This window comes from Scyliorhinus canicula, chromosome 10 (genome assembly GCF_902713615.1).
Source record: "Scyliorhinus canicula chromosome 10, sScyCan1.1, whole genome shotgun sequence".
Taxonomy (NCBI): Eukaryota; Metazoa; Chordata; class Chondrichthyes; order Carcharhiniformes; family Scyliorhinidae; genus Scyliorhinus; species Scyliorhinus canicula.
In genome coordinates this window covers 95,333,451-95,346,561 of record NC_052155.1, presented here as the reverse complement: position 1 = coordinate 95,346,561, position 13,111 = coordinate 95,333,451, and the positions used below count along the sequence as shown (strand labels likewise).

General features: G+C 44.8%; 1 protein-coding gene across 1 annotated transcript in view; it reads right to left on the bottom strand.

The window, feature by feature from the left end:
• Nucleotides 1-13,111, bottom strand: part of LOC119972132 — a 660,627-nt gene that overhangs the window by 339,999 nt on the left and 307,517 nt on the right. The gene's annotated exons all lie outside the window — the stretch shown is intronic.

The following is a 13,111-nucleotide window of genomic DNA, read 5'->3' as shown; positions in this document are numbered from 1 at the left end:
AAACACAGAAAATACTGGACAATCTCAGCATCTGACAGCATCTGTGGAGAGAAAAGGGACTGACATTTCGAGCCTGGATGGCTCTTTGTCAAAGCTCTTTGTCAAAGCAATTACTGTGTCGTTCTGGTGGGCTGGCACTATATTTTCTGCAGGAATGTGTTGCAATAGTCACTAATGCTTCCGGGATTTCAACATATAGTATCCAGGCTTGAATTCTGCAATTTATTTAAGGTATACTAAGCCCTGCAATCTCCAATCATCTTTATAAGGCCTTCTGATTCAGATAATGTCGGACTGGGGGAGAAGTCAAGATTAGAGATTCCATTTTTTTAAATTTAGAGTACCCAATTATTTTTTTTTCAATTAAGGGGCAATTTAGCATAGCCAATCCACCTACCCTGTACATCTTTAGGTTGTGGGGGTGAAACCCACGCAGACAAGGGGAGAATATGAAAACTCCACACAGACAGTGACCCAGGGCCAGGATTCGAACCGGGGTCCTCAGCGCTGTAGTCCGCGATTCCATATTTTGAGAATTCTTGTATTCTCAGCCTCACAAGGAATTGGATACAATTATGATTTAGTTGGGCTATATGCCATGATGACAGCTGGTTTTGTTTGTGGATTTGAGTATTAGATACTATCAGGTACTCAGGTAAGATACTGTAAGGTATATTCTGTTCTACATATGGGATCACCTGACCTGAGGTAGTGGGAGGATGGTGGTTGGAGGTCAGGTAACACATGTTCGGAACTTAGCCAGAATGATAGATTAAATGTTGGTCTTGCAGACTTTGAGTGTTGTTCTTTCAGCCTGAGATGTGACATTGGCAACAAAGATAAGTGCGGAGATATTTAGATTGGGTTTTGCTGGAGCTGCAATTGGGAAATTGCAACATTTGATTTGATGGGTGATGTTAGAACTGTCAGCGTGAAATAGAAATTGTGGCTGGAGGAATTCGAACTCAAGCTGAGAGTTACGGCCTGTTGTTAAATAGGGCGACAATTACACAGAAAGCACAGCGACAGGCTTAATTTTTGTTCAATGTGGGTGCTTCAGTGAGGGAGACTTCCAAAATGTTGTGTGACATGAGAGAAAGGTGGATTATGAACGTGAAGTGAAAGCTTTGAAGGACCATAAAGTGGTGACTCCGAATTCCACATTCCAAAGGCACAATGTTCATCATATGCTGAAGAAAGTTGGGCAATCAGTAGCCCAATTTGCGACCCATTTGAGACAAGCGTCGGGTGGATGTGACAGATCTGAATAACTCGATAGTGGATCAATTGGTCCAATATTGCAAGTTGGATACATTGAGCTGTAAGCTGCTGGAAAGAGAAGGTGACTTAATGTTGGATGACACTTTGAAAATAGCAGCTGCATTGGAAGCAATGGATGGACAATTTTACAGCATTAAACTGGGTCCCACCTTTGCCAATGGCACAGCAAAAGTTGAGGTTAATCGCGTGGCACAACAGAATCCAGCAACATGTCAATGTAAACGGCAAAAGTCTGAAACAGTGTGATTCAGATGTGGTAACTTATGGCACTATGGAAAAGATGCCTGCTGCCCGGCCAAGGGAAAGATATGCGGAAAGTATGAGGGCAAAGACCATTTCATCGCTAAGTGCTGAAGCAAAGCTGAACAAAGAGGGAAGCCGGGCAAACCACATAAAGGAAAGGAGGACAAAAATAGCACAACTGTGGTCAAAGTGAAGGGGATGCAGGGAGTGAGAACACAAGTAGAAATCATGGATACACGTTTTCTGTCAATGGGAGAAGCCAGGAGAAATTTGGAGTGATTGTTGGTGGTATTTAAGTGAGCATTATTATGGATTCATGCAGTGACAGTAATGCCATCAACAGATGGAACTCAAAATAAAGAGAATCAAGTGCACATCTCAAAAATGTGTTAAAATCTCACTTCAAACTATTGGATGTTTCATTGCTGTTGTGAGAGCTGAGGATGGTTATATAGAGGCAGAATTTGGAGAGCAGAATCTTCCATGACTTGGTTTGGTGGCAGCAGCAGAAGTCGGAATGACTTTTGCTGGAAAGTGGGTTGGCTGAACACACAAGATCTTACAATGTTTAGTTAAGTAATTCTGCACGTCAAAGAGAAGCATGTCAAATCTCGTGGCAGGGTGGAGTGGGGAGGAATAGACCCCCTCGGCATTACCTACTGGACTTCAACTTCCGGGCACTATATTTAAATAGTACCCAAAGAGCCATTCAATCTTCCACCCTGCTCTTTGTCACCTGTCCCATCCCACAGTCCTACCTTGGTTTCACCCCTCCTCATGCCCAGATTGGCACAGATTGTGCTACAGGCAGATGATATCCCTCAATGATGATGTGAAAGGATGGTGAAAGCAACATTTACTGGCCGCAAAGTGGCAGCACGGTAGCATAGTGGTGAGCACAATTGCTTCACAGCTCCAGGGTCCTAGGTTCGATTCCCGGCTTGGATCACTGTCTGTGCAGAGTCTGCACGTTCTCCCTGTGTCTGCGTGGGTTTCCTCCGGGTGCTCCGGTTTCCTCCCACAGTTCAAAGATGTGCAGGTTAGGTGGATTGGCCATGCTAAATTGCCCTTAGTGTACAAAATTGCCCTCAGTGTTGGGTGGGGTTACTGGGTTATGGGGATAGGGTGGGATTGTGGGCTTGGGTAGGGTGCTCTTTCCAAGAGCCAGTGCAGAGTCGATGGGCCGAATGGCCTCCTTCTGCACTGTAAATTCTATCAAATGTAGGAAGACGTCTACCTTGGCAGACGCACGTCTTTTCTGTACAGTCGTGGAAGTGGACATACGATGTTCGGACTGCCAGGACACTTAATTTGGAGCGAGAACAATCTTCCATTGTGTTGGCCTTTCAATGAGCATTCATGAAATGGAATTGGGGTCCCCGACATAGCTTCACAAAACACTTGACCTGCCTTTAAGCCATCATGAAAGTCAGGAGAACAAGATTGCAAACTAGTTTCCAAACAAGAGAAACAGATTTTTGCACTCCGCCAAATCTTGTTTCCTCAACTGCCATGATTTCCACTACTGGCAGGTATGGAAGATTGCGCCCTCAGTGATTGAGGAGGATGGTGAGCCTCTTCTGTGCAGAGAACCTGTCCAAGCTTTGGGGACACTACACATCGGATTGAAAGTGAATTCTGTGACATCCTATACAAAACTGAGAGAGTAGTTTGGTTCAAGAAAATGAGAAGGTGCAGAAGTGAAATTAACCACTGACAAGAACATGAAGTCTTGGGTGACACGGTGGCACAGTGGTTAGCACTGCTGCCTCGTGGCACAGAGGTTTGATCCGTACCCCGGGTCACTGTCTGTGTGGAGTCTGCACGTTCTCCCCGTGTTGCATGGAGTTTCCTCCAGGTGCTCCGGTTTCTTCCCACAGTCCAAATGCATGCGGGTTAGGTGGATTGGCCATGCTAAATTGCCCTTAGTGTCCAAAAAGGATAGGAGGGGTTATTGGGTTACGGGGATAGGGTGGAAGTGAGGGCTTAAGTGGGTCAGTGCCGACTCGATAGGCCGAATGGCCTCCTTCTGCACTGTATGTTCTATGTTTGCGTCCACAACCCAAAGATATGCAGGATAAAAGCAAATTACTGCAGATGCTGGAATCTGAAACCAAAGAGAAAATGCTGGAAAATCTCAGCAGACCTTGCAGCATCTGTAGGGATAGAAAAGAGGTATGCAGGGTAAGTGGATTAGCCACGCTTAATTACCCTTAATTGAAAACATTTTACAAAAAAGAACATGCAGTCTTTAGCTCAGTCTACATGAGGAGTTGAGATAAAGATCAGGAAACAGATCAACCAAAATATCATGAAGCCAGGTGAAGGGCCAATCCTGTGGCTCACCCTTGTTGTGATCACCTGAAATGAAATGGTGACTTCAGATGCTGTGTTGATAGGTGAATGAAGAAACTGTGAGAGGATGTCACCCAATTCTCACTGTGGATGAATTATTGTCAACAAGCAAGGGGCTGGATTCTCTGCCGGTGGGATGTTCCATTTTGACCGCAGCCCAGGGATTTCCCAACAGCGTGGGGTTGCCCCACAATGGGAACCCTGCCGGCGTAATGGAGCATCCCGCCAACGGGGTAAACAGAAATGTGGTGCGGCAGGGTGGAGAATCCAGCCCAAGGTATTTTCCAAACTAGACTTAAAATGGGGATGCCACCAGCTGGAGATGAACCTGATTCAAGGAGGGTGACAACTTTCGTCACTCATTGTAGATTTCCCTGACACAAGAGATTGTTATTTGGTGGCAATATGGCATCAAAGATTTAGCAACACAAAATCCATAGTTCCCAGGACCAGCCAATATCTCAGAAGTGCTAATTATTCAGGGAGCCAATGGAGAGGAACATTACAAGACGCTGAGATTAGTATTGATTAGATTGCAGTCAGCAGGACCTCTGGTAAATGTAGACAAGTATTTGCTGGGTGTGACAGAGTTAATGTTCATGGAGCATAAATTCATGAGCAGTGAATCAATCCAGCCACAGAAAAGATAGAAGAAATAACAGAGGCATGGGAACTAGAAAATGCCAGAAACGTGAGATGCTTCCTAGGACTTGTGAACTATTGTGTAAAGCAAACCCCCAAACTTTGCTTCCCCTGCTGATCCAATGATGAAGTTGATCAGAAATAAAGAATGATATAGATTTGATGACGATCAGAAAGATTCCTTCAAAACGTTCAAAGACAGCCTGACAAGTGTTTGAACCCTGGGATACTATAATCCAAGCACACCAAAGAAAGTCATAACAGATGCTAGTCCTGTAGAATTAGGAGCAGTGTTGGTGCAAGTACATGTTGGAGGCCTGAGAGTCATTGCCTCAATGAGCAGATTTCTGAGAGATGTGGAGAGGAGATATTCTCAGGTGGAGAACGAGGTCCGTGGGTTGGTGTGGCTATCTGAAAGATGTTGGGCGGGTTTTACCGTCCCGAAATTCCGTCGGGATTCTCCGTTTCGCCAGCTGGACAATGGAGTTTCCCATTGTGGGGCAGCCCCACGCTGTCAGGAAACCCCCGGGCTGCCGGCAAAACAGAGAATCCCAATGGCGGAGAATTCAGCCCTCCATGTTCATTTGGCATTACCTTTCAATTAATGATAAATCACGAGCCATTAAAGATGATTTATTCACCCAGACCCAAACCGTGCACCAGAGTCAAAAGGTGGGTTTTGAGACTTCAGCAGTACATTGCTGACCTGGTGTCACAATTACTCATAAATCCTGACTGGAGAAGGAAGTGATTCCCTCATGCAGTTTGTGGCAGTTCATGCTAGTTCCAGAGCAAAGGCAACTAGAAAGCAAGTCGCAGGAAGATCCAGGATTGGATGACACTAGTCAGAAATTCCAAGCTGGAAACTGGGAGAATTGACCATTCAATATGTACATCATGTTACGAGATGAGCAGTGGACAATTGGGAAGTATGTTCTCAAAAGCTTAGGCCTAGACTGGTGACAATGGCTCATGAGAGTCACTTAAAAGTACTTGAATAGAAGCAAAACTTACAAACCGAAGTATGGTGGCTGGAGATGGAGGAAATATATATATTCTTAAATTTCCAATTAAAGTGCCACTTAGCGAGGCCAATCTACCTACCCTGCACATCTTTGGGTTGTAGGGGTGAGTCCCAAGCAGACAAGGGGAGAATGTGCAAACTCCACATGGACAGACACCCAGGCCGGGACCAAATCTGGGTCCTCGGCACCGTGAGGCAGTAGTACTAACCACTGTGCCACCGTGCCACCCCTAAGGATGGAGAAATATGTGGAGCAGTTTGTCAAAATATGTCTTGGATGCTAATTTTTCAACAGACCCAATTGACCAGAACCAGTATACAGCACACTTCCAGTAGCCGGACCATGGGAGAATGTGGCAATTGACTTCTTAGATCTAGTTTCATCAAGAAAGTTTATACTCGTCGTGATTGAATACTACAGCCATAACTCTGAGTATGTTATGATGGAGTCTATAGCAGCAAAGAACACCCCCACTGTCAGTCACCCTGTATTCAGAAAATGGGTCACAAATCATTTCACAGACCTTTGCAAATTATGTGCAATTTGTGGGCATTCACCAACTCAGTGACCCCTAAATGGCCACAAGCAAATGGGGAAGTTGAACTACAGAAATGGATGAGGATTGCTCAGATGGAGGAACAATAACAGATGGAGGCATTATTGTCATATAATAATAATATTCTTTATTAGTGTCACAAGTATCATAGAATTTCATAGTGCTGAAGGAGGCCATTCAGCCCATTGAGTCTGCACCGGCCCTACCCAAGCCCACATCTCCACCCTATCCCCGTAACCCCACTTAACCTTTTTTGGACACTAAGGGCAATTTAGCATGGCCAATCCACCTAACCCACACATCTTTGGACTGTGGGAGGAAACCGGAGCACCTGGAGGAAACCCACGCACACACGAGGAGAACGTGCAGACTCCGCACAGACAGTGACACAAGCCGGGAATCGAACCTGGGACCTTGGATCTGTGAAGCCACTGTGCTAGCCATTATGCTACCGTGCTGCCCATAAGCAACACTGTGCTACCGTGCAGCCCTGTGGGAGTGGTGTACAGACCTCCTAATTGTAACTACATGTTAGGACGGAGTATAAAGGCAGGGATTAATGGGAGCTTGTCAGAAAGTTACGCCAATAATCATGGGGGATTTTAATCTACATATAGACTGGGAAAATCAGATGGGCAAACGTAGGCTAGGTCATTTCATGGAATATTTTGGGGATAGTTTCATAGAACAGCATGTTCTGGAGCCAACCAGAAAACACTTTACACAGGTCTGGTGGTAAGCAATGAGGTACGGTTAAAAACTTGAAAAATTAAGAAAATGAAATTGGGATAAACTAAAATGAAAAAGGGAATTGATAAGAACCACTGTTTGAAGGGGACTTGATGTCCAAATTAGCATACCACTGAGAAAAGCAAATGTTTACCTATGTGTCTTGGGGAAAATAATGGAATGTAGAAAAAATAATTTCACAGTGGAGAGATAAGGGAATTGGCAATTATTTGCTAAAAACCAGGGCCACAGGGTGGGTAACATCAAAGGGAAAGAATGATTTATCCAGAGCTGAAGACATCTTTCCCAAAAGTGAACAAATAACCAGTGCATGGTAATTATCTGCTGAATGTAACTCATAGAGCTATATAATATGGGTGTTGTTTGGGAACAAGAGGCGTCGCATAGTTCAGGTAACGTAGGTAATTGGGAACAAAACTGTAGTTTCATGTAATACTGTGTGTGCATAGCCATCGGTGTAGTTAGGTGCACTGGTATAGTTTATTATAGTCCTCAGGTATGTTTTTTTTCTTTTAAGTTAATAAATAGTCTTCGTTATTTGAAAGCAAAACAACTGGACCATTCCTCCCTGGTTTGCATATCTTTTCACACATTATACCAAATTGAAAATATATACCACTAAGAAACAGTGATCATGATTTGAAGGTCCTTCCACAGAGGTGGAGGCACACAGGGACATCCTATTTCCCCTAGGGCCCAGGCTCCTCCCAGAACCTCCAAGGGCGTGTGACTCAAGATATCTGAAGTAGTCAGCGCCTCGGCCACCAACAGCGAAGCTGGATCCACTTCAATGGCCTTCTGCACTATTGTAAACTGAGTGAGCTATTACACAAGCTTGGTCTTGCTTTATGCAACATGGTTGGCCTCAGTTGGCCACAGCTTGCATGATGCTCAGCAGTGCTGCAGAAGAATATATCCATGGCCCAAGGCAAAGTAAATAATGTACATTCGAATGGAGGGCATTGAGGAAGAAAGATTTGAGACAACTTGGAGGCATCTCCAATTCCATGCCTCGATAAGCCTACACACCACCCTTTCCTCATTTCCTGATAAGGGGAAGAGGGACCACAACACCAGGTAGGTGGCCAAAGCCATAGGTAATGGGAGGAGGGGGAGGGTTGGGGAGGACTTCTAATCAAAAACTGTGGAGGAGAGGGCAATGGCCATAGCTTGGATTCCATCACCAGAGCGTGTTCATGACCACATGTTCCCCTCCCAGTTGCACATGGCTATGGGGTTGTTGGAACATCGCAGGTGACAGCGAGAGCTGATGGAGGGAGGATCATGGGGTGGCCCTTGGAATGACATCTTGGGCACAAATGGTGATGGGTAAATTCAGGTTATGGAAGGGATTCATCCTCACTGGCATCAACTGCTGGCAAACCCACTCTCAGCATGGCTCTGGAAGAAGGTCAGTGAGAATGGGGTGTTGTGCATGACTTCATCTCATGGCTACCTGGAGGTTGGACCGGTTTAGCTCAGTTGGCTAGACAGCTGGTTTGTGATGCTGAGTGGCGCGGGTTCAATTCTTGTAGAGACTGAGGTTATTCATGAAGGCCCTGCCTTTTCAACCTTGCCCCTCGTCTGAGGTGTGGTGATCCTAAGGTTAAAGCACCATCAGTCAACTCTCCCCTTCAAAAGGGAAAGAAGCCTATGGTCATCTGGGAATATAGTGACTTTACCTGGAATTTCTCTCAAAGGTTCCTCAGCTGCAATCCCAATCCCTGGTGGAGTCTAACCTGGGACAAAAAGACTGGCCACATGAATGTGAGGGTGCACCATCACTACCTTGCGAGACAACAGGCATCAGACCAGAGACACACACTGTGGTGGGATTAAGAGCAGAGATTGAGTGAATATCACGAATGAAGAGTATGGCACAATTGTGCAGGAGGAGGTATCAGCGGCAGAGATGTGCGTGTGCATTTCACCCCGAGGGAGGTTAATCGCAGGGATGCTCCATGGGGCAGCAGCATATAAGAAGCTTTCTGGCTGAGCTGCTTGAGGCATTGTGAGCTCATGCACTCTGAATGGTTGAGTCTGTCGTGGTCATGACCTCGGTCATATCTCACGCTGGGGAGCAGCCACAAGAGAGTGGCAAAACTTGCGAGCCTCATGCAAAGCATTGTGCAAGAGGTGCCAGATCTCTTGCATCATGGCACTAGCTCCATAATGGTACTGGGGGAGGAGCTATTGTCTCTGAACAGGATTATTTTATGGATAACAGCTGCACCCCAGCACCACACCCATCCAACCATCGGGGCACCAGACCAAGGATTGAGCAGTCAGAACTGGAGGCTGAGGGATGCATGCATTTTGAGGGAATTGCACCATCCTTTGATTCCTTAGCCGCTCAGTCATGTGCATCATCTGCCAACTGAGTTGAAAAAAGACAACTGCCCCTGCAGAGTTGCTGGTAATGCAGTCTCAGGGAAGGTCTCAACAGGTCCCCACATTAAGAGACCAACCACCATGATGCTCACATTCATAGAGCCAGGAAAGTAAACAGCCTGCCTCTGAGAGCAGAGAATACTCCTCTGGGGACTTCACTAATCGGTCACTGTGAGTTTTAGATTAAAGTTAAGTTGCGTAAAGTAAGGTAACAGTCAGGAATGAAACAAAATCCTTTATCTGTGCAAAACGGTAACTATTTAAAATATATTTGCCAAATATTGGAATTTTACAGAGTCAAAAGTCCTTTAATGTCTCACCGCATGAGCATTGTATCCAGTTGGTCTGAAGCAATCTTCATTGTTTGTGTTTGCTCACAGCATGATTCCAATCCCTCCCTCTAAAATCACGACCTAACTCCCGAATTCCACCCAGTTGTTTAAGAAATCAAGAAAGTGTACAAAGATCTTACCAGACTAGCATAATCAAATCGAGGTGAAACAAACTATTGAATACTACCGTTTTGACACCCTTTCCCACCTCTCAAATGTCATCCACTGCCTTCCAAGTCAGCCTTTGCACTCATGGAAGGTTCTCTGCACGTTAAGCAACAGATGCTTTCTGGTCAGGTTGGTGCCTGTATGACTCCTCATAGCTCTATAACAACACTGCCTTCCTCATCCCCGGGGCACCTTCATCCTCACTCTCCTCCCTCTGTGTGTAATTTTTCCTCCTCCTCCTGATCCTAATCTGCGGAGAGGCTCCCTTCTGTGCCTCCTCCAGGTCCAGTGTCAAACCACTTCTTAGTGCCAAGTTATGCATCATTCTGCAGACTACAATGATTCTGGATATTCTGTGGGGTGCATACTTTAGTTGCCCCCCCCCCCTCCCCCCCGCGTGGTTGAGGCACCCAAACCTCATCTTTCGTAGATCACTGACCTATGCAAATGTGTAAAGGTGGCTCTCATTATACCTCCTCAGTGGTTGAGTGTGATTGGCAGAGGGGTGTGAAAAGCTACATTTTCAGTCAATAACCGTTCTTGAGTATCCATCCATCCATTGATGGAGACAGTTGGCGGGGAGGGATAATGTTCAACAGTTTGTTTAATCTGTGTTTGATTTTATTTGTAACTGATCCTGATACAACTTGCTTGATTTCTTAAGCCTCTGAGTGGAGCTAGCAAGTTAAGTCCAAACAGTAGAGTGGGAAAGTTCCAGAAGGAATCTAGGCTCTGAGCTCTGAACATGTTTGTGTTGGAAATCATGTAAGTCTTAAGATGTTTTAACGTTCCACAAATAACTGTCTGGATTCAGAACTCGAGTAATCTATGAATTGCTCTGAGATAGGAGGCAGCAACCTGGAAAATACTTTGCAAAATTGGCAATGAGGATGGTTGAGAAACGTTTAACTTTACCAGCTCCTGAACCCTCTCTTTCCTCACCAGGAGATCTTTCCATGTCATGGAAGTGATGGATTTTGGGGTTCAAAACCTACTTGCTCGCTACAGGGCTGGACAGTCTGAATTTAGCAGCAACCCCTAAGAAAGCAATACTTGTACACTGTCGCAGAGGATAAGGCCAGTGAACATTCAAGCACCTCACAGAACATGTTTATTTTTCTATGGCAATAAGTGCTCTCTGAAAAAACTTTGGGCTAAGAATAAGTGTGATGATCAAATCATATACATTCTGTCACAGTTCCCAGGGAAACAGAAAATCCATTAAACCATTACGCAATTGGTTTCTACAGATGCGATTCTCTCAAAAACTTTCAAAGTTAATTTGTGGCAGGTTTTTCAAGGAACTTCAGGCCAGTGGATCCCACATGAGTAGGTCACACGTAGGTTTATGACCTACTTCTGGGAGCAACGTTTGGTCACGGCCATTTGAGGCAGAATTCTGACTCCGATGTCTTGTGGGACTTCAGAGAATCCCGCGACGCGCGGAGGCTGTTGGGAGGCTCGTTGGAAGCCTCTCGTGGCATTCTACAGCCATGTTGTGCTCAAGCGAGAGCACAATGTGGCAGGTGAATTGCGCCCAACACGTAAATTTGGTTTGCTGAACAATGAACCAATTAATGACCGATGAATTGAAAAGATAGTTCCCCAAGTTAAACTTGATGATCTAACATTGGAAAAAGCCATGACTTTGGCAGTCAAAATCAAATTTTCCACATCAGATTGAAAGCAATTACCCAGACTCATGGTTGCAGACACAGCTCGCCCAACAATCTCAAGTGTAAGGGTTAGAGGCAAGTTGATCTCAGAAATCTCACCAGACCAACTTTCTATTTCCCAAGACAGACAGATGCATTGGAAACAGTGGGAAATCTCACTGAGTCACAATGCCATGTCCAACTCAAGGGAGAACGTTGCAACTCATGCTTTACATGGAACCATTTTGTAAAATTGCATAGGTCGCCGATGAAGAGGAAGACTTTGTCAGTTTGATATATTTCCTGAGCGGGGTATAATATGTACCATGTCGGGAGAATTAGAGGTTTAATTTATCTTTGCAATATCACTGTCTGGGAATACTGGAAAGCAAGCTTGTAGGGGTGTGGCTGGTTGAGTTAAATTAGAGACAGATAGACTGCAAAAGTCAAACATCAATAATAAGGGTGTGAAGGCAAGTGGTTGATATGGTGATGAACAGAGGGGTCCAGGACATCTTTCATTGGAATGTAAATAAGGCAAAGAAAAGGAGTAGTTTATGTTGGCTGTTGCATTTCAAAGGAAACATATAGGGCTGGATTCTCCGCCCTGCCGCGCCACATTTCGGCCCCAACCCACCGGAGGGATTCTCTGTTACGCCGGCCGGTCAATGGGGTTTCCCATTGTGGGGCAGCCCCACACCGTCGGGAAACCCGCGAATGCAGGCAAAACGGAGAATCCCGCTGGCGGAGAATCCCGCCCATACAATTTGAAGATTGTAAATAGACAGCAAAATAGTGTGGGTTTACTTTTAAAATATAGTAGCCATAAAGTAAAAAGGGGGTTGACCATTTCTGAGAAAAGGAACTTCGAAAGGATTGTGGAAACAACAGCCTGCAAGATCAAACAGGAAAAACAGATTGAAGAAAACTTTGTGGTGGTTTGTGAAATCTGAAAGAAAACAGAGTTTAGATGAAGCCAGATCAGTGGAAACCAATTTGCTGTCACCCTCAGGAACACTTTAGAGCAGCAGTGCATTGTGTGATACATTTACTGGAAATTTATAGATTAGAAAATCTGTAAGGACTGTTGCCATCAAAAGGGAGTTTAGCTCTCAAATTTATTTAAGCCAAGATCTTTTTTGAAATTATTAAAGAATACTGCCAACTGTGTAATGGTATTCTTGTGTTGGTCGAGTGTAATTTTTTTTTCTTTACTTGAATAAATATCTAACTTCAGTATAAAATCATCACCATTGTCTGAGAGTTAATTCTTCAGTTCAGAAAATCCCAAAGAGAAACTTGAAACAGATTGCAAAATCAGTCTGGCAACTGTCTCAATTTCTCTTTGGGATTTGGGCAGCCTGGCCCTTGCCATCTGCTGTGTCATTACATCCATCACAAAGGAAAAGAGCCAGGTCATTTCAAGGAGTGCTCAACTGAGGACAAACCTTGCACATGCAAACTATGTGGAAAGGATTTTCTCAGAAGAATATCTGCAAGTATCACAAAAGGAAACATTCAGAAGAGAGACCATTCCAGTTTTGAGGAGTGAAGCTCCTCCCTGCAGATACTTCTGCTAACACACAACAGTGAACAGACTTTCAGCCATGATAAGACACATACTGGAGTGAAGGAGAAGATTTGTCCATATTGTGGTCAAATATTTGCTCGTAATCGGACATTACATGTACGCATTTAATAAATGCATTACCA